The 21,280-nt window shown below is 53.4% G+C and overlaps 1 long non-coding RNA gene across 1 annotated transcript in view; it reads left to right on the forward strand.

Moving 5' to 3' along the window:
* Window positions 1-21,280, forward strand: part of LOC309655694 — a 250,612-nt gene that overhangs the window by 143,094 nt on the left and 86,238 nt on the right. The gene's annotated exons all lie outside the window — the stretch shown is intronic.

Raw genomic sequence — 21,280 nt, forward strand, 5'->3', positions numbered from 1 at the left:
ATGGTGACTGCAGGAAGGCCACCTGAGGCTCCTGTCTCACAGGTCCCTGCTCGGTCAGGTCCCCGTTGTGCATTAAGGCAGCCCCAAGTCAAGTCTTGCAGCCTCGACCTCCATGTTACAATGAGCATCAGAGGCCAAGCCACAGCCTGTCTTCAGGGTGGGATTTGGGAGTGGAAGTATCAGGCCCAGGCCCTTCCTGCCCAGTTCCCCCAGCTCTTTCTTTAAGTACCTTCAGGAATGTTTCACTCTTTATGTAAGAGCCCTCCCCAAGGGAATTTGGGAGATGGCCACAGGCCTGGGATAAGCGTGGGGCCTCTGAGGGTGACCCCCTCAAGGGGCTACAGGCTTGTGAGAGGACCAGCTGAGACAGACCTTAGCCTCAGGCCTACAGGTGGCTGAGGGCGGTCTCCTCTCTAGAGCCCAGTGACCCTCCAGCCCTAGGTCTGTCTCAAGTTTCCACACTTTGGGGACCCCTCCTTTCCCGGGGTTGCCCAAAGCATGCTGCTCCCACCAGGCCACGTGGCCCACTCCTTCATGTCTCAGCTCACAGGTCACCTCCTCCAGGGAGCCCTTCTGACTTCCCTGACCGCCTGAGGCCCCTGTCCCAGCCCAGGTCCCTGTGATCCTCCTTCCTGGGACCGATCACAATTATAATGGTCTATGTGTGGCACTGCCTTTCTCTCCCTCTGGAGAGTAAGCTCCATGAGGCTACTCTGTGGTCTGTGAGCCTCTCGCACAGCAGGGCTCATTAAATCACCACTGCTGACTGTCGTGGGGTCAGGCTGGGACATTTAAACAAGACCTGAGTCAGAGCGTAAACATCGCTGGGCAATAAATGCTGAGCATAGCACTGGCTTCCCAGGTAGCCCCGTGGCTGGCAGATGCCGGCTTTCAGGCTGCCGCCTGGCTGCACCCAGACATTCAGACCCTCAGAGAGAGGAGCGCTCCTTCTCTCATCTAGAAACTGCCTTCCGGCATGTGGTTTCCTGTCCGAGGACCCACCCCTTATCTACAGGAGCGACAGTGGGAGTAGGACCCCCTTCTCCCCTCACCCCACAGGATGCTGTGTCCGAAAAAGGCAAACCTGCTAAAGCCCCCCTGAGACAGACAGACACACAGACAGGGGAGACAGATGGCCCTGGCAGTTGGCGTGGGAGCGCTTAGTCCTGGAGCCAGGTCACCGCCACAGGAGCTGCAGGGGGCCTTCTCCTGGGCAGGGTAGGGGGTACCTGGGCTGTTCCTCCTCCCCTCCCTGCTTGAATGTCGGACACCATCCCTTCGCCCCAGAACAACCAAGGATATCCTTGAAACGGGGACTGGATCCTGCCCTCCCCGGCTCACAACCCCCGGGGCTTCCTGCTGAGGATAAAATTCAAAGCCCCCCTCAGAGAGCTCCAGGCCCCCAGGGGTGGCGTCTCCCTCCCTGCCACTCCCGGCCTCTCCCTCACCTCCTCGGGGACTTTGCACAGGCTGTTCCTGGCCTGGAGCACCGCTCCCCACCTGACTCGGCCATCACCTCCTCGGGGAGCCTTCCCGCCTCCAGCGCCCCCTGGCCTCCCCCTGCAGCGCCCTCTCAGCCTCATCTCAACGACAGTTGTGGCTCTTTGTTCTTGTTGGCTGTTGCTCACTCACGTGGGGTAGGGGGGTGCTGGGGGTGATGGAGGCGAAGGGGAGGCCCGGGGAAGGCCACCTGGCCGCTTGCGAGAAGGACTGCCGTGGCCCAAGGGCAGGGCTCAGCCAAAGCCCCTCCTCGGTCCTCCCACCATCTCACCAGCCTTCCTCCCTACGGCCTGAGCATCTGTCTTTTTTTTTTTTTAATTTTTTAATTATTTTTTTTTCCAGCCATGCCACGCGGCTTGTGGGATCTTAGTTCTCCAACCAGGGATGGAACCCGGGCCCTCGGCAATGAGAGCACGGAGTCCCAACCACTTGACTGCCAGGGAATTCCCCCGAACATCTGTCTTGCCGACATCTGTCATCTCACTGGCCTAGAACACGTGGGCCTCAGTAAAGGTGAGGGGTTCTGATGAGTGGCCCAAGAGGATGGCATCCTTTTAGGTGGGGGCACAACACGAATAACATCAGGGCCCTTTTACCAAATGCCTGACATTTGCAGAGCCAGTGGAGGAATCAGGCAGACCTGGGCCAGCCCTGCTCCATCTCCCGGGTGTGGCCTCTGCCCATTCAGCCTCCGTGCCCCTGCTTCTGCTCTGAGGAGCGGTGAAACCTGTCCCCAGGGGCTGCTTCAAAAATCTCAGAAATCCTTAGAAGGAATGGAAAGATGGTTGGAGGAGCCCATTTGTTCACCTTCGGTCCTGCCCCAAACCCCACCAAAAGGAAAACAAAGGGACAAAAACAACAGCAAAATCTTGGAAGCTGAAAATCAGGTGGGAGAGTGGTCACCGACTTCACCCACCAGATAGAGCTGGTACCAAATCCAGCTGTGGGGAAATCTGAGAGTCACCCCAGACTATGCAAACCCCCAAAACCTTCCCGTCCACACTGTGGGCACCAGGCGCGCCCCCTCTGCCCAGTGGGAAGTGGGCTCACTATTTCCTGGTGTATTTAAGGGTCCTCCTGACAACCTGATGATGTAGGGTGGGAGACTGTGCAACTCAAGTTCGCAGAGCTGGCCAAGGATGGAGGGACCCAGCCAAAGAAAGGGATGAACTGTGTATGGACCCAGCCACAAAGTGGATGAGCCTGAAAACAACATGCTAAGTGAAAGAAACCGGCCCCCAAAGGTCACACGGTGTCTGATTCCATTTCTATGAAATACAGAATAGTCCATAGAGACAGAGAGCAGATTTGGGTTGTCAGGTGCTGGGGGAGGAGGGAACAGGAGTGGCTGTTTATGGGGACGGGTTTTCCTGTCGGTTCTGCAACAGATACTAGAGATGGTTGCACAACACGGTGAATGTACTTAACAGCCACTCAGCTATACAAGCCAAAATGGCAAAAGTGATACATTTTATGTTATGTGTATTTTCACACACACACACACACACACACACACACACAGGAGAACTGAGGGACCAAAGTTGGAGCCCAGGACTTCCCTGGCAGTCCAGTGGTTAAGACTTCGCACTCCCAAGGCAGGAGGCACGGGTTTGATCCCTGGTCGGGGAACCAAGATCCCACATGCCGTGGAGCAACTAAGCCCGTGAGCCACAACTACTGAGCCCACGCGCCACAACTACTGAGCCTGCACTTCAGAGCCCGTGAGCCACAACTACTGAGCCCACGCACCTAGAGTCCGTGCTCTGCAACAAGAGAAACCACCGCAATAAGAAGCCCGCGCACCACAACGAAGAGTAGCTCCCGCTCACCACGACTAGAGAAAGCCCGTGTGCAGCAACGAACACCCAACACAGCCAAAAATAAATAAATAAAATAAACTTTAAAAAAATACTTAAAAAAAAATTTTTAAAAAGCAGAAACCACATCACATCATTCCCCTGCTTTAAACCCTCCATTGGCTCCCATCTTACTCGGAAAGGAAACAAAGGCTTTCCAGTGGTTCCTAAGGCCCTACCCAAGCAGGCCCCCAGTGACCTCTTGGACCCTGTCTTGTCATCTGGCCTCCTCTGTGTCACCAGCTGGCTCTAGCCCCACTACCCTTCCTGCTGATCCTCGAACAAACCAAGCACACCCAGACCTCAGGCCCTTTGCACCTGCTGTTCTCTGTGCCAGGAATGCTCTTCACCTAAAGACCCCCTCGGCTCACTTCTCACCTCCTTCAGATCTGACCACTCGTTTGAAACAGGCCACACTCCACCCAACACACTTTTTCGTTTGCACGTGTCACCAGCTCGCATATTTTACGGATTTGTACTGTCTGTCTCTTGAGGACAAGGATTTCTGTGTGCTTTGTTCACTCTTGTTTCTCCAGAACCTAGAGCAGTGCATGGCACACGGTGGGCTTCCATAAACATCTGATAAATGAATGAGCCGTTTTAGGGTGAGGACACAGGGCCCAGAGGGGCAGAGCGAAGCAGCTGTGACCGGCAGCTCCAGGGTTTCCTCCAGGCCTCTCTCTGGAGCTCCTCTATCCTTCCAGCTCTTGGTGCTTGTTATCTTTGTTAGTATCCACTCGTATTCAAGACGCAGTGTTCTCACAACATCTTCTTGCTGAGAAGGCAAATATTCAAAAATACTTTGACAATGACATTCTCCACTTCCCCAAGGCTGTGTGAGATGCCAGAAATGATGGGACTAATTAGCGGCACTGACTCCCCACACATCCTGGCATCTGTGTCTCCCGGGGAGAGGGCACGGTGGCCAAGACTCTCTGGGCACTGCACATGGACCAGGGCAGAGGGCAGTGGGGCCTTGAACCTGGGCTAGGACTGGCTCCACCTCTGGCAGCCCGAGGGCCCCTGAGCCTATCCTGGGCCTCTCTGGCCTCAGTTTCCCCATCTGTAAAATGAGAGGGCTTTTGCCTCAGGTTCAGGTCCAGATGCTACCTGCTGCAGGAAGCTGCACTGCCCGCATCCTAGAGCGCAGGGCCCACGTGCCACGTGCCAGTGCCAGTGAGGTCTGAGCGGTTCTTTCTGAACAATCTCAGAGACCTGAGCCCCTCTCACTCAAGCCCACTCTCAGCCTCTTTCACTCTTTGGCCATGCCACACGGCTTGCAGGATCTTAGTTCCCTGACCAGGGATTGAACCCGGGCCCCAGCAGTGAAAGTGCTGAGTCCTAACCACTAGGCTGACAGGGAATTCCCATCAGCCTCCTTCCCTCTTCAGGTTAGCTCCACACATCGTGAGTGTCCCGCCATGCCGGCTGCTAGGGACACAGCGACAGGTTCCCGCATCAAGGTCAGCTCTATCCTGGTCCCAGTCCCCTTGAGACCAGCTTTATTTGACGCTTGCAGCAACCCCAGGAGGCCTCCAGCACAGGGGCTATTGCTCCCATTTGACAGATGTGCAAAATGAGGCCCTGAGAGAGCAAGTGACTTGTTCCAGACCCCACAGGAAGCTGGGTGGGCAGAGCCACAACTTGAACATGGGCCTTCTGACTGCTGGTTCAGGACTCTCATCTGGACACCTCTGAGAAGTGTCAAGAGGGAGTCTCAAAAGCTGGGAAGGGCCCCCTATTCTCAATCACAGACAGATGGACCCAAGCTCAGCTCACAGACTCCACTAGGCTCCAGGGCCGCAGAGAATGGCCAGAGGGGCTGGAACTGGCCAGAACCTAGGTGAGAGCTAGGCCACCCCAAACATCAATTTCATCAAGCCACTCCTCTGCTAAAGAACCTTCCATGGCTCCCACTGCTGAGCCGCACCAAGCCTATCTCCCTAGTATCACCCTAAAGCCCCACACGTGTCCCTTGTCACCCCCCACCCAGCTGCAGCAGACTGGTCTTCAGGTTCCTCCTGGTCCCAAACTCATCCCCACCTCGGCACCTTTGCTGGGGCGGGGATCCCCACGTGGAGCTCCCCACACCAACCTGGTCCCATTTCCTTCCCTCCTCAGCAGCCCTTACTCCATGCCAGCTCTCCCTCCCGTGGTCCTGGAGATCAGAATTCAGGAGGACAAGGTCCCCACCCTCCAGAAGCTCATGGCCTAGTTGGGGAAGCAAACATGTCTATGAAAAATCAGAATACAACGAGGCGACGGCATCTTGGGAGTGAAGGGGCCAGCAGGGATGGCAGCTCCTGATTCTACACGGGGCCAAGAGAGGCCGCAGGATTCACAAACCGAGAATAGCTGGAAGGACACTCCCAGCAGGAGGAACAGCCTGTGCAAAGGCCCCTGGGAGTGAAAGAATATGATTTTTTCCTGGAAAACAACCCGCCATTTCCCAAGCCCAGGTTCTGCATGGAGATGTGACAGCAGACGAGGCCTGGGAACGTGAGGGAGCTTGAATGCCAGGCGAAGGTGTCCGGCTTTATCCTCTAGGATAGGAGTGAGCAAACTACCACCTACGGGCCACATCTAACCCACCACTGGTTTTTGTACAGCCCGTGAGCTGAGAATGCTTTTACTTTTTTAAATGGTTGAAAAAAATCAAAAGAAAAAGACTATACTGTGTGTGACACAGAAAGTTATATGAAATTCAAGGTTCAGTGTCTATAAATAACATTTTATTGGAACACAGCCACACCCACTTGTTTACATATTACCTGTGGCTGCTTTTCACTACAACAGCGGCGTCGAGCAGTTGGTTCACAGGGCCTGCCAAACCTAAACTATTTTCTATCTGATGCTTTCCAAAAAGTCTGCCCACCTCTGCTCTAGGAAGTGGCAGTGGTTCCCAAAGGGGATTCCAGGGAACACTCATCCCATGAGATGCTCTGGGGGAATAGGGTTCCCCAGGTGAGTAAATCTGGCCTACTCTGCCTGCTGCATCCCACTCCCTCCAGAGAGGGACCGTGAGCAAGAGTACAGCAAAGGCACTGAGAAGTCCTGCAGGGAAGAACCTTATTTAACTGCGATCAGTCGTTAGAGCTGTTCACAGAGATTTGAGTCCTCTCCTTCCACGCCCATGGGAAGACTGCATATCTCCTTGGAGGTACGCATGGCTGGGTGGCTCACTTTGCCACTGAGATGCAAGTGGAAGTGACATGCATTCTCTCTGAGTGGAAGCTTTATGAGCCCGTGGGTGACTTAACACTTCCACCTCTTCTTCCCCCTGCCATGGCGATCAGTGTAACTCCATCAGCCTGGGCCCTAGAGTGAGAAGACTTGGAACGGAGACCCTGCCAGCCCATGATGGCCATGAAACAAGAGCAAGAAAATGTCCCTTGCTGTGTTGTGCCACTAACAAATGGACAGGGGTGGAGGGGCATATGGGAAAGCTCTACCTTCCACTTAGCTGGGTTGTGAACCTAAACAACAAAGTCTAATTTAAAACAAATGGGCAGAGCATATGATCCAGCAATCCCACTCCTGGGCATATATCTGGAGAAAACTCTAAGTCGAAAAGATACATGCACCCCAATATTCACAGCAGCACTATTCACAGTAGCCAGGACATGGAAGCAACCTAAATGTTCATCAACAGATGAATGGATAAAGAAGATGTGGTACATGTATACAATGGAATACTACTCAGCCATAAAAAAGAACAAAATAATGCCATTTGCAGCAACATGGATGGACCTAGAGATTATCATACTAAGTGAAGTAAGCCAGACAGAGAAAGACAAATAGTATACGCTATCACTTATATGTGGAATCTAAAATATGATACAAATGAACTTATTCACAAAACAGAAACAGACTCACAGACATAGAAAACAAACGTATGGTTACCAAAGGGGAAAGGGGGGGAGGGATAAACTAGGAGTTTGGGATTAGCAGATACAAACTACTGTATATAAAATAAACACTCTTTTGCCGAGGACCTGCCAACATGGGCCATGTTTGCACCAAAACCATGAAGAAGGCGGCCCGGGTCATCATTGAGAAGTACTACACTCATCTGGGCAACGACTTCCATACCAACAAGCACGTGTGCTTTATTCCCAGCAAGACGCTCTGCAACAAGATAGCAGGCTATGTCTGATGAAGCAGATTCAGAGGGGCCCAGTGAGAGGTATCTCCATCAAGCTGCAGGAGGAGAGAGAGAGAAGAGATAATTACGTGCCTGAGGTCTCAGCCCTGGATCAGGAGATCATTGAAGTAGATCCTGACACTAAGGAAATGCTGAAGCTGTTGGACTTTGGCAGTCTGTCCAAACTGCAGGTCACTCAGCCTCCAGCTGGGGTGAATTTCAAAGCGCTGTGTGGAGCCATTTGACTCTTCCTGCTGTGCTGTGATACCTTCAATACACCTCAGACAACAACAACAACAAGAAAAAGATAAACAGCAAGGTCCTTCTGTACAGCACAGGGAACTATATTTAATATCCTGTAATAAACCATAATGGAAAAGAATATGAAAAATAATATATATACATATATATCTGAATCACTTTGCTGTACACCAGAAGCTAACACAACATTGTAAATCAACTATGCTTCAATAAAACTTTTTAAAAATTTAAAATGGGACAGAGGACCTGAATAGACATTTCTCCAAAGAAGACACGTAAATGGCCAATAAACACATCAAAAAATGCTCACCACCATTAGTCAGGAGAGGAATGCAAATCAAAACCACAGTGAGGGGCTTCCCTGGTGGTGCAGTGGTTGAGAATCTGCCTGCTAATTCAGGGGACACAGGTTCAAGCCCTGGTCTGGGAAGATCCCACATGTCGCGGAGCAACTAGGCCCGTGAGCCACAACTACTGAGCCTGCGCGTCTGGAGCCTGTGCTCCGCAACAAGAGAGGCCGCGACAGTGAGAGGCCCACGCACCGCGATGAAGAGTGGCCCCCGCTTGCCGCAACTAGAGAAAGCCCTCGCACAGAAACGAAGACCCAACATAGCAATCAATCAATCAATAAATCTTTAAAAAAAAAAAAAAAAAAAAAAAAACCACAGTAAGATCCCACACCCAGAAGGTAGACAATCACAAGTGTTGGTGAGGATGTGTGGAAACTGGAACCCTCATGCCCTGCTGGTGGGAATGTGAAATGGTGCAGTCACTGTGAAAAGCATTCTGGCAGTTCCTCAAAATGTTAAACATAGAGTTACCATAAGACCCAGAAATCCCATTTCTAGGTCTACGCCCCAGAGAAATGAAAACTTACGTCCACGCAAAAACTTGTACACAAATGCTCATAACAGCATTACTGTATTCATCATAGCTAAAAAGTAGAATCAACTTAATGTCCATCAACTGATGAATGGATGAACAAAATGTGGTCTATCCAGGGACTTCCCTGGTGGCTCAGTGGTTAAGGATCCGCCTGCCAATGCAGGGGACACGGGTTCGAGCCCTGGTCTGGGAGGATCCCACAGGCTGTGGAGCAACTAAGCCCATGAGCCACAACTACTGAAGCCCGTGCGCCTAGAGCCCCTGCTCCGCAGCAAGAGAAGCCACCGCAATGAGAAGCCCGCACACTGCAGCAAAGAGTAGCCCCCGCTCGCCGCAACTAGAAAAAAGCCCGCGTGCAGCAATGAAGACCCAACGCAGCCATAAATAAATAAATTTATTTAAAAAAAAAAAAAAGAATCCACACTCCAAGGCAGGAGACGTGGGTTCGATCCCTGGTGGGGGAACTAAGATCCCACGGGGCAACTAAGCCCGTGCGCCACAACTAGAGAAAAGCCTGCACGCCGCAATGAAAGATCCCGTGTGCCACAACTAAGACCTGACGCGGCCAAATAAATAAATAATTTTTTTTTAAGTGTGATCTATCCATATGATGGAATAGTATTCAACCATTAAAAGAAATTAAGTACACCATGGATTAACCTTGAAAACATTATGGTAAGTAAATTAGTCACAAAATGCCACATATAAGATTCCATTTATATGAAACATCCAGAATAGATAATGCTATAGAGGCAGAAGGATTAGTGGTTGCCAGGAGCTGGGGGGACGTGGGTTAATGGAGATGGATTTCTAATGAGTGCAAGGTTTCTTTTGGGGGTGATGAAAATGTTCTAAAATTGTTTGTGGTTATGGTTATACAACTCTGTGAATACACTAACTGAATTGTACATTTCAGATGGGGAATTTTATGGCATCTCAATAAACCTTTTATTTTAAAAAAAATCTGTAGGCAAATTAAAAAAAAACAAAAGATTCTGGGGTCGTTTGTTACTATCACATACTCTAGCCCTTCCCTTATGATATAACTCAGAAAGAGGAAGTGACTTGCCCAGACCTCATGGCTAGTGGGCAGCAGGGCTGGCCACTCACCACCTGCCTCAGTCCCCTGGCTATGGAATGGGAACTGTGATCTTGGTGGGTCCCAGGTCCTGGGTCGCCTGGTGGCCTGAGAGAGCTCCAGGGTGACTACAGGGGCAGCCCCCCTCTATTCCACCTGTCCCACCCTGCAGGACAGCTGTGGCTTCCTAGAGAGAATGCCTGGCAGGTGCTATGTGGGGGGCGGCTGGATCCCCAAATATAATTGCAGCCAAGATGGAACCCGGTGATTTCCCATTTCTGGACACAGAGGCACTCTTCTCTCAGGCCCAGTGTGGGGCTGAGTGAATCACAGCCACGTGCAGAGCCCCTTCGCAGGCAGTTTCCCTAGGGCTGCAGTACTCACGGGACAGGCGGGCCCACCTCTTAGGCGGCTCCAATCCCGAGTACACGCCTCATGCGTTCATTCATTCACGGAGGGTCTGCTCTGTGCCGTCCTGAGCTGGGTACTGGGGCCAGCGCTGCAGCAGCCCAACAGCCCCCTTGTCCTGGAGGCCATTACACCACTCACATGGTCCCCACCAGACGCTCCAGTCCAGCCCCCAGTTACATGACCTCGGCCCACCCCAGCTCCAAACGTGTGACGACTCCCAGCCACTTCCAAGCAAAAGGCAAGCTCCTCAGCCTGGCATTTGAGGCCCTTCGTGGTCTGGTCGCTTCCAGCCTCTCCCATCACCTGAGTGCCCGGGGCTGCTGAAAAAGGAACCTGGTCCCAAATTGTTCCCAGAATGGCCCCTGCCTGATCCCATCCCTCCTTCTGGTTCATTGCGTTCCCTCGCCTGGAGTGCCCTTCCCTAGCCTGTCCGGTTGGTCCAAGTCTCTGCTGCTGGATGATGGGTAGGAGGGGAAAGGGCAGCAGAGCGGCCGCTGGCTCTGCCTCTGGCTGGGGGAGGGTGTATGGAGGCCGAGGAGGTGGTACCCAAGGCTCCCCTCATCGGGGTCAGCCCAGCTGAGCTCTTGCCTCCACGGATTAACCCGTTGGCTCCCGTGAAGCTATCCTCTGTCATTGTCCTCTTTGTGCACAGGAGTAGTCTGAAGCCCAGAGGGAGAAGTGACCTGCTCCGTGTCACGTGGGTGAGAAAGTGGCAGAGCAGGGACTTGAACCCAAGGAGCCAGACCCTCTGAATCTCAGTGCCACTCTCCCCCACCTAAGGGAGCCACCCTGGCTGTGGCCCCAGCTCTGGCACCATGGGCAGCCTGGGGTCCCATCCCTGACTATCTCAGGGCCTCAGTTTCCCCATCTGCACCGAGGGGAGGCCGATCCTGTCTTTTCCTACCCAGAGGACACGCTCTATCAGATGGCTCCACAGATACACCAGGCCCAGCTCTCCCGATGCCAGCCCGGCATGACCACTGGGACCTGGAGGGACAGAGACGTCATGCCCACACAGAGCGGTGTCCTTTCCCTGGCTGTCGGGGGAGACAGACCAGTAAAGGGACTGTGCGACCGGGGTGGGGAAGAGTGCTGTCTGGGTCAGTGCAGGGGCTGGAGGAGGGGACATGTGAACTGAGTGAAGGGTGAAGAACAATTAGAGGTTTGCCAGGCAGACAAGGGTGGGAAGGGCATTCCAGGCACTGGGAAGCGCATGTGCAAAGGCAGGGGAGGAACCAGTGTGAGCAGAGCCTCTGCCCTCAGGCGCCCTGCAGTGTGGAGAGGGAGGGCAGGGCGGTGCCACGGTGGGAGCCCGGGTGAGGCTCCAGGGCAGCATTCCTGATGACCTGCCCCTGGGCCCCTAAGGTCCTGAGACCCAGAGCAGCAGGGTTGGGTTAGCCTTGGCCCAGAGGCCCAGAGAAGACAGGACACCCTCGTACCACACAGCAGGCAGGGCCCTAAGGGCGCCTACCCAGCTCACAGCTATTTCTGGTCTGTTCCCACAGGCCCTCCCACAAAAAAAAACATCTGCTGCCTGAGGTTTGGGGTATATGTTCACTGGAGAGCTTCTTTCTGGGAATAAGTGTGGGTCTCCTAATTCCTGGTGTAATTCCCTTGATCAAATAATGAAGCTCCTACTCCCATTCTCATTCCCTTTATGCTTTGCCTGCCAGGAAACTCATAGCTGCATTTGATGCCCAATTACTGATCAATAATGCCCTGGTATTGGAAAATGCATGTCTCTCCACATTCTTCATTGTTCAATATTATCTGTTCCTATTGTTATGAGTTCATTGTTTCTGACTTTCTGTAGGCTGTTGCTAATTCTTTCTGGAAGACAGAGTGGTATAAATCACAGATTATACATAAGGAAAACCCAGCATATACATTTGACCCCGTGCACAAATTCTGGGACCACATGGCTGAGCAGGGAGGAGGGGCTGCTGGAGACCCCGCAGAACCTGCCTTCGTCCTGCGCTGCACCCATTGAAAAGCTTCTGTTTCAGGCAGGCCTGTCTTCCTGCTGCTGCCAACGCGTCAAGGCACCCTTGCCCAGACTGTGCCGCCTGCCTGAATACCCTTCCCGCTCCTTCTAATCTATCCTGGTCTAGGCTTCAGGCTCAGCTGGAGGGCACTCTCCACCGCACAGCCCACCCCGACCACAGCCCAGGTAACCCAGGCTGGTCCCTGCATTACAGGGTGAGGGGGGTGGGCAGGGCCACATCATGGACATTTTCTGAGTCTCCACAGAAGTGAGGCCAAGATGAGATCTTCATCTTTGCCGATGGGACCTGAGCACATAGGGATGTTAGCCCAGGTGTGCGCAGGAAGGCTGGCCTTTGTCATGGGGCAGGGTTTGGGGGTCCATGGCTGCCCTGATGGGGATGGGAACTCCCCATCCCAGGGAGGTTGGGCTGAGGATCTCTGAACTTCGGGAAGTACTCGGCTGGAGGACATGGCAGGGCCCTCCCTGCCTCCCCACACCCACCCCGTGGGCTGGGTGATGCTGCAGTTTGTTGATTGGCTGAGTGATTCCTGGCAGGGCTGCCACCAAAGTGCCCCCCCTCCCCCACCAAGTCTCCTGCTCCCAGTTGTGCAGGGGTGCTGGGCTCCTTGGGGCGCCCCCACAGTATCACAGGCAGCTCCTCAGACACATGAGCAGGGTTCAAGGGGCCGGGGTGGGAAGGACAAAGAGGACAGCAGCCCCGGGGCTCAGGATCCAGGGGGCCTGAGGGCTGCAGGGGGGGTTTGCAGGGCAGGAGGACATTTAAACTGACACAGTTTATCTACATCTCATGCTGCTGCAGGCACTGCTGCACTTAGCCAGGTCCTGCTTCCCAGTGGGAGAACACGGGTGGGGCTTGCCTTAGGTCACCTGCAGGGAGGATGTCACACCTGCAGGGAGTCCTGGTGTCCTCACCGAGCCCCCTGAGGGTGGGCTAGAGCAGCAGGAGTGGCTGAGCCTCTCTGATGACCTCCCAGCGTGACCTATCACTTTTCTCTGCCCATTAGGAATGGCCTCTCCACTCCATCCCCATCCCCACTGGTCAGAATCACCACACACTGAGAGGAACTGGGATCAACCCCAAGTGTCAGGTGAGGAATCAAGCTCAGGGCCCCACCTGGCCTCCTCTGCTGGGTCCTGGGTCTGTGGGCTCTGGAAGGCAGGGACCAGACCCAACCCTCACTGTGGCTGGGCCCCTGGCTTGGAGTCTAGCCCAAGGGGGCTGGGCATAGAAGGAGACCACCTGCTACCTGCAGACACTCCTCACGCACCTGGGGTGGCACACACAGCCCAGAGGGCCCCTGGGCCCTACCACACCTCAGACCAGTCCATGGTGACTGGAACAGGCCTTGGGGAGCCTAGGGCTGCAAGAGGCCAGAATCTAAACCTCTGCTCATCCCATTTTACAGATGGGGAAACTGAGGCCCAGCTTGGGGTAAAGGGGAGGACCAGTGTCCCCCAGCCTGTAGACTAACAGTGCTCTCAGGAAGGAGCTGGGGAGCCAGGCAGGGCCTGGCCTACCCACCAAGAGGGCACAAGTGTCCCGGAAGTGGAGTGACGTGGGCCTCCGCCACCAGGGGAATAGGGCTTGGTCCTGTGGGACCCTTGGCTTGTGGCAGATGCTGAGGAAGGGCCAGGCGAAGAGAGGGGATCACGCGGGTCACCCCATAGCTCCCCACAGCCTGACCCCACGCTGGGAGGGGCTGCCCGGGGCCTCAACAGGTGCTAGGGGACCCTCCCCTCGCCCCTGCCAGGCCTGTCTCCTCTTATGATGGAGGGAGGAGTCTGCCCCCGCCCCCGCCCCCCGCAGAACTCAGCACTCCCTCTCCAGGTCCCCCGTGCGAGGACCTTCCAGAATGATTTATTTTTCCGAGGGAGGAGGAGGCGAAAGGAAAGAAAAGAACCGCCAAACCCAGCGAGAGTTTGGAGGAGCTACTGGGTCCCGACCCCGTTGTCCAGATAAGGAAACTGAGGCCCAGAGGGCGCGAGACTGGCCCAAGGCCACCCGGAGGCCAGGGCTTGGCGGCGGCTGGGCCGCGGGGCCTCCGTGGGGGTCTCCGCGAGGCCGGCGCCTCCCCCGCAGCCCGCATCGCCGGCGCCGCCGGTTCTTTGTCTCCCGCGGTCACCATGACTACGGTTCCCGGCAGCTCCCGGCCGCGCCTCCTCCACCCGCTGCCTGCGAGGGCCCGGCCGGGGGTGGCGGGGAAGCGGCCGGCGGTGGCCTCGGCGGCCCCGCCGTCACTTCCAGGCCGGGCCTCGGTCTCCTGACCCGGCAAATGGGCTGGCACGCCGCCAGGGACAAGCCTGGGAACCTGCCCGAAAGGCGGAGACCCTGCCTTTTCCCCTTGGGGCGGGGGCTGAGTGTCCTGGGGCGGGCGGGCCCCTCCTCTTTCTGCGCCCCTTCCCGCCCTTGTCACATGGGTGAGACTCATGTGGCGGGAAGGCCACAGGAGCCTTGGGACACGGCAGTTACCCACTACTTGAAAGCCACTGTCATTATTCTGAATAAAACATGATGACTTGGGTTGAGTTGCTTCAGTCATCTAATGGCCAGCGAGCTGGGGCCTGGACAGGCCCGGGGTTGGTGCTGGGCTGCGGCAGGACGAGACCCAGGTGTCCCCACCCTCACTGAGCAGACAACACAGTCTACCCCGTTTGCTATTAAGAGGAGCTGAGCCTGGATCTCAAGATGCAGGAAACTGCCGGGGAAGGGCATTTCACGCTGAGGGAACAGCATAGACAAAGTCCCAGAGGCTAGAAGTCAGGGGCCCTTCCCCAAGCTGAAAGAAAGCCCGGTCACAGGAGGACCCCAGGGGGCGGCGTGGGGGGAGGCCAGCCCCTTGGGCTCTGACATGTGCAATCCCAAGGGGGTCCTCTGCCCAGAAGAGCCCACGTTTGGTTTAATGCTCTGCTGTTGCCAATGTGAAATTCTTAATCTTTGAGCAGGGTCCCCGCAGTTTCATTTTACACTGGGCCCTGCAAATTATGTAGCTGGTCTGCCATGAGGCAATGCAGAGCCAAGGGAGGATTTCTTGTTTAATTATTATTTTTTAATTGTGGTAAAAATATACATAAAATTTACCATTTTAAAGTGTGCAGTTCACAGGGAACTTTATTCAATATCCTGTAATAAACCATAATGGAGGGATATGAAAAAGAATATATATATATATATATTTATACATATGTATAACTGAATCAGTTTGCTGTACACCAGAAACTAAACACAACGTTGTAAATCAACTATACTTCAACTAAAATAATAATAATAATAAAGTGTGCAGTTCAGTGGCATTAAGTAATACACATCGTTGTGTAACCATCACCACTGTCCATCCACAGATCTCTTTTCATCTTGCAAAACTAAAGGTCTATACTCATAAACAACTCCCCATTTCCCCCTCTCCCAGCCCCTGGAAACCACCATTCTATTTTCTATCTCTAAGATTTTGGCTACTCTAGGTACCCTCCCATAAGAGGGATCATGGGGGATTGCCCTTTCGTGACTGGCTTATTTCACTCAGCATAACGTTCTCAAGGTTCATCCATGTTGTAGCATCTGTCAGAATTTCCTTCCTTTCTAAGGCCTGAATATAGTCCACTGGATGGATAAACCCCGTTATTTATCCATTCATCCTTCTATGGGGATAAAGCCAGTAGGCTCCCCGTGGCCTCGAGCCCCTCACAGTCTCGCCAGCTGAGCCCCAGCCTCACCTGACACTACCCTCCCTTGCTCCCAGCATTCATTCTTCTATCGTTCATCATTTAATAAAAATCTACTACATATCAGGCGCTGGGGATACATCACAGAACAAAGTGGACAAAGATCTGACCTCCAGAGGCACTCAGGCCACAAGGGCCACCAGTTCTCCCCAGTGCTTCGTGACCCTCCCACCTCAGGGTCTTCAGTCCTCCGACTCCCCTGCATGTACCGATCCCTCCCGCTTAGCTGCTCTCATGCTCCCCCTCAAATTTCCTTTCCCAAAACAATCTCCCCACCTCGCCACCATGGTCGGGTTTCCCTTGTACACATCTATGCTTCCCTGTCCCTCTTTTCCACAGATGTTAGCACAGCCCAGTGGCGGACCACTGATTTATTAGTGGGTCATGAAATCAATTTATGGAACAACTAGCATTTTCTTTCTTTTATGCAAAATTGTCATACAGTGCAATGCACCCATTTTAAGCATCTAGTTCTTTACGTTTTAGCCAATGTATGCATCAATTATGATATAGAGCATTTCCATCACCCCAAGATGTCCCTCAGTGCCCCTTCCCCATCAATCCTCGGGGCCCCAGCAACCCCAGATCCACTTTCTGTCACCACAGATTAACTTGGCCTGTTTTAGAATTTCACATAAATGGAATCACACAGTACGTAGCCGTTGTACAAGGATTTTTTTCACTCACTGTAATGTCTGTGAAATTCACGCATGGTGTTGTGTGTATTAGTAGTTTGTTTATTTTCACTGTAAAGCAGCATTCCTTTTTACAAATATACCACATTTGCTTATCCATTCATGGTTGATGGGAAATTGGGTTGTTTCCAGTTTGGGACAACTATGAATTAAGCGTTAAAAAAAATTAAATAAGATAGGCTAGACATGGTACTTTGTAAGGGTAAGCTCTGTTCCATAAGCTTTTCTTTCCTTTCTGTAATTGAACATGAGTGCACAGGGCATGGGATAGAATATAATCCTTCCCGCAGCCATGGTGGAGCAGCCAGCTCTGGAGGCCACGTGTCCCTGGTCAGGGGCAAGTGGGGGTCTGCGTCAGAACTCTGCAGGCCTTGCTCTGAGCAAGGGTAGGAGTGGGGAGGATGGTCTGTGCCCGGAAAGAGACCTCCACGTGACCTGGAGATCTGGGACCAGGCACTGGGACCCCCAATAGTCCCTGGGAGAGTGTTTGGGCCATTACTGCTCTCAGGCCCCTGCACTTGGGCTGGTCCCCACTGTGCTTCTAGAGTGAGGGAAAGTCTGGTGGTCAGCCCCACTTCTGCTGTTCAGCAGCCCTTCCTCTGGGACCCCATCCCCATGGTCAGGACTTCCTCCACTGCTAGGTCCCAAGCCATGATTGTGGGAGGCCAGGGAGCTCAGGGAAGGAGCCCAGACACCCCCAGGGCCTCGGACTCGGTGACACTCCTTGTCTCTGGAAATGTGCCTGTTCCAAACTCGGGCTCCCCAGCAGAACAGCAAGTGGGACTTGGCCAAACTGTCCCCAGGAAGAGCAAAGGGGAGGCTGGGCTTGGCGCATCCCAGGGCTGCAGGGGCCCCTGGGCACGTGGGCTGGAAATGAAGTAGGGTTATTCATTCACAGCCACGTCTCTCCAGGGTGGGGCTGCCGTGCCCATTATTAGGTTGAGGAAGCTGAGGCTAGGAGGGCCGGGGTGCTGGCCCTGCCGCAAGAGGGGCTGGAGCCACAGGGGCAGGCCGTTAAGACCAAAATTCTGACACACACCCACTTCCGATGCAACTCAGGAGGATTTTCTTGCCTTCACAGCCCAGTCCCATCGGGGAGGGTCCCCTGACTCCTCTCTCTGCCCTCCCCGCTGTCTCCTGCCTCGCCTCCCACGACAGCTGTGCTGGTGTCACCCGAATTTTGCAGATGAGGAACCCGAGGCCGAGAGAGGTTAAGCAAGTTGTCAAGGCCACTTTAAAGTAGGTGCAGGGGGACTTCCCTCCCTGGTGGCGCAGTGGTTAAGAATCCGCCTGCCAGCGCAGGGGACACGGGTTCGAGCCCTGGTCTGGGAAGATCCCATGTGCCGCGGAGCAACTAAGCCCGTGCGCCACAACTACTGAGCCTGCGCTCTAGAGCCCACGAGCCACGACTACTGAGCCCACGAGCCACAACTACTGAATGCCGTGCGCCTAGGGCCCATGCTCCGCAACAAGAGAAGCCACCGCAATGAGAAGCCCGCGCACCGCAACGAAGAGCAGCCCCCGCTCTCCGCAACTAGAGAAAAGCCCGTGCGCAGCAACGAAGACCCAAGGCAGCCAGAAATTAATTAATTAATTAATTTAAAAAAATAAAGTATGTGCAGGGAGGGAGTGGCGAAGCCAGAGTTGCCCTCCAACCACTATGCTCCAGGCAGGGGTGTCTCCGCTAGTCCCAGCCCCCTCCCCGCCCCCCGCCGGCAGGTGGGCAGCCCAGCACGGCCCTGTGCCCTGAGGGGTTGCCAGACACCCCCAGAAACCCCTTTCTCCTCCCACCCCTCACACCGTTCCTCTCTTCCCAGCTCCTGTGCACCAGGCCCTCCTCAGATGTTCAGGCCTCACTGTTGTGAGGGCCTGAACTCCAGCCCGTGACCGGTGTTCCCAGCCAGACTCCCAGGGCCTTGGGGGCAAGAAAGCCTGGCAGGCCGCGTGGAGGTGTCCCAGCTGCAGCTGAGTTACTAAGAGCAAAACCCTACGCTCGACCTGAACACCCCCCCCCACTGGGGTCTGGGCGCTCCCGGCACAGGGGCCTGGAAAAGGAGCAAGGTGGCCCTCTTTGGAGGTCTTGTCGTGGAAAGAGCGCCTGGACGCGTGGCTAAGTGAATAAAGCGGGCGCAGACCGTGGGTGCGGAGAGAGAGACCACTGCGTGCCTGGGAGAGAGAGACTGACATCGACAGGAACCGGAGGACACCTGGAAACCCAGACAGCCTGACGGCGGTCACCCTGCCGGGCACCAGAGCTGGGCTGTGCTTTTCCAAGTCATCCTGTGCTTCCCAGGGTTTTTACCAGAAACATTTGTTACTTAGATAAAAACAAATTATACAAAATCTACGGAACGAAAAACAAAGCGAAACCTCATTGGAGCCTTCAGAGTTTTCCCAAGAAATGTCTACGGAGAGGGGGACTACTAGGGTGGGGGGAACCTCAGGCCCAGGGTGATATACCCCCACCCTGGGGGAGGGATCCCCATTCCCCCCTCCCCGCTTCCTTCCCAAACCCTCCCAGCACCGCAACTTCCCCGGCCCCAGGCTGTTACCGTATTCTCCCTGTGGAAGCTCCGGTTACCATATTCCCTCGTGTATGTGCCAATCGGGTGCTCCCCTGGATCTGTGGAGCCCCTTCCCCCAGGCAGGGTAAGGAGAAGCGCGGATCGCTCAGGACCCCTGGAGACTTCACTGTTCACACCAGGGAATGTTCCTCCTCCTCCTTATCTCTTTCTCTATTAATTAATGTGTATTTTTATCGAAGTAATGCAACAGTTTAAAGTATATGCACATGACATGTAAAGAATTTTAAAAGATAAATAGGCCTAGAATGTAAAGCAGCAGCCCCGCCCCAACTGCCCCACCCCCATCCCTCCCCGGAAACAACCCCAGTCAAAGCTTTTGGCTTCTTCTGGATTTTATCTCCATGTTTATAAACAACATGCTTGTGCTGCTGTTACTTGATTTACCAATTTGAGCCATTATCTAGTGACTTCCTCTTACAGAAGACAAGGGTTGAGCTTTCTCACATATCCCCCCACAACACACCCATACAACACACTCTCCCTGTGTCACTTCCCATTACCAATGTGTAACAATTTTTGGTTCAACCAATATTCAGTTGTTTCATCATAATGATTATATAAGCATTGTTTGCTACTGAGTCAAGTAATGCACTTTGGTTGAATTTCCTTTCCGGTTTAACTTTTAGTTTTTCATGAAGTTAATAATTAGCTTTGTTTAGGCTGCTTTAAAAGTGGCTCCCAAAGATCCCCACCACCTGGTGTTCACACCCTTTTGTAGCCCCTGTCCTTGAGTGCAGGCGTGACCGGTGACTCACTCTAACCAATGGAACATGGCAAAGGCAGTAGGATATACATGATTATGTGATACAGTATAAGATTGCAGAGCCCATCATGCTGGCGTCTCTTGCGCCCTTGCTGGCTTAGAGAAGCAAGCTGCCGTGTTGTGTGGCCACGGTAACTATATGTGGCCTCTAGGAGCTGAAGGCAGCTGCTGGCCAACTGTCAGCAAGAAACTGAAGCCCTCAGTCCTACGCAGCAAGGAAACGAATTCCAGCCACAACTTCAGTGAGCTTGGAAGTGGATCCTTCCCCAGTCGAGCCTCTGATGAGTCTGCAGTCCCAGCAAGCACCTTGAGTGTAGCTTTGTGAGGCCCTGAGCAGAGGACCCAGCTAAATTATGCCCAGACTTCCACAGAAATTTTAAGATAAATTTGTGGCAATTTGTTATGCAGCAATAGATTACTAATAGTTTACTTTGTATCCATTGCTGAATCTTCCCAATGCTTGGATAATCTCTCAATACTATCTCCTAATACTATCTCCTACCTATCACAAAATCTGTCCTCCCCACCACCCCACAACTTCCCTCCCAGAAGCTCCCCTCCTGCAACAATCCATGCTAGCTGCTCTCTGGGCCTTCAGCACAGCTACTGTTGACCTGGGATCCCCCTTTGCCTCTCTCTAGGGTTGGATCCCTGTTTCCCGGATCCCACGTCTTTCTTGTTCTTGGTTTCCTTGTCTCCAACAGCTTCCTGAGAAAAGGTGCATGGAAGATTGATTAGTATAATCCTTGCACATCTGAAAAGGTCTTCATCCAACAGCATGCTTGGTGATAGCTTGGCTAGGTATAGAATTTCAAATTGAAAATCATTTTTACCAGCATTTTGAAAGCATTTCTCCATTGTCTTCTTAGTTCCCAGGGCTGCTGTTGAGAAGCCCATAGCCTCTCGGACCCTCAATCCTTTCATGACACTTGCTTTTCCTCTCTGGAACTGTTTAGGATCTTTGATTTAGCCCTGGTGCTCTGGAACCCCTCCACCTGGGGGGCAGGGTGGGGTGGTCTTTGTGCAACTATTGCGCAGGGCAGGCCTCTGCACTCTGGGAACTCATACCCTGCAGACCTCTCCTTCTGGGACTCCTGTACTTGGACTTAGCACTCCTGAGTTCATCCTCTAATTTTGTTGTTTTTCTCTTTTCCTATTTTCTATTTCTTTGTCATTTAGGTCTACTCTTTAGGGGATTTCCCTAACTTTTGCCTCCACCCTTTATTTTGACTATTGTCTTTTAAACTACTACAAGCTCTTTGCTCCACTAAAACAAATAACATCGTTCTGGTTTAATGTCCTCTCTAAGGAATTAGGATTTGTTTTGACATTTTCTTCTGCCCCCTGAATCCTCTCTTTTCACCCTACTTCCTT

The sequence above is a fragment of the Balaenoptera physalus genome, assembly GCF_965194825.1.
Source record: "Balaenoptera physalus genome assembly, chromosome: 2".
Taxonomy (NCBI): Eukaryota; Metazoa; Chordata; class Mammalia; order Artiodactyla; family Balaenopteridae; genus Balaenoptera; species Balaenoptera physalus.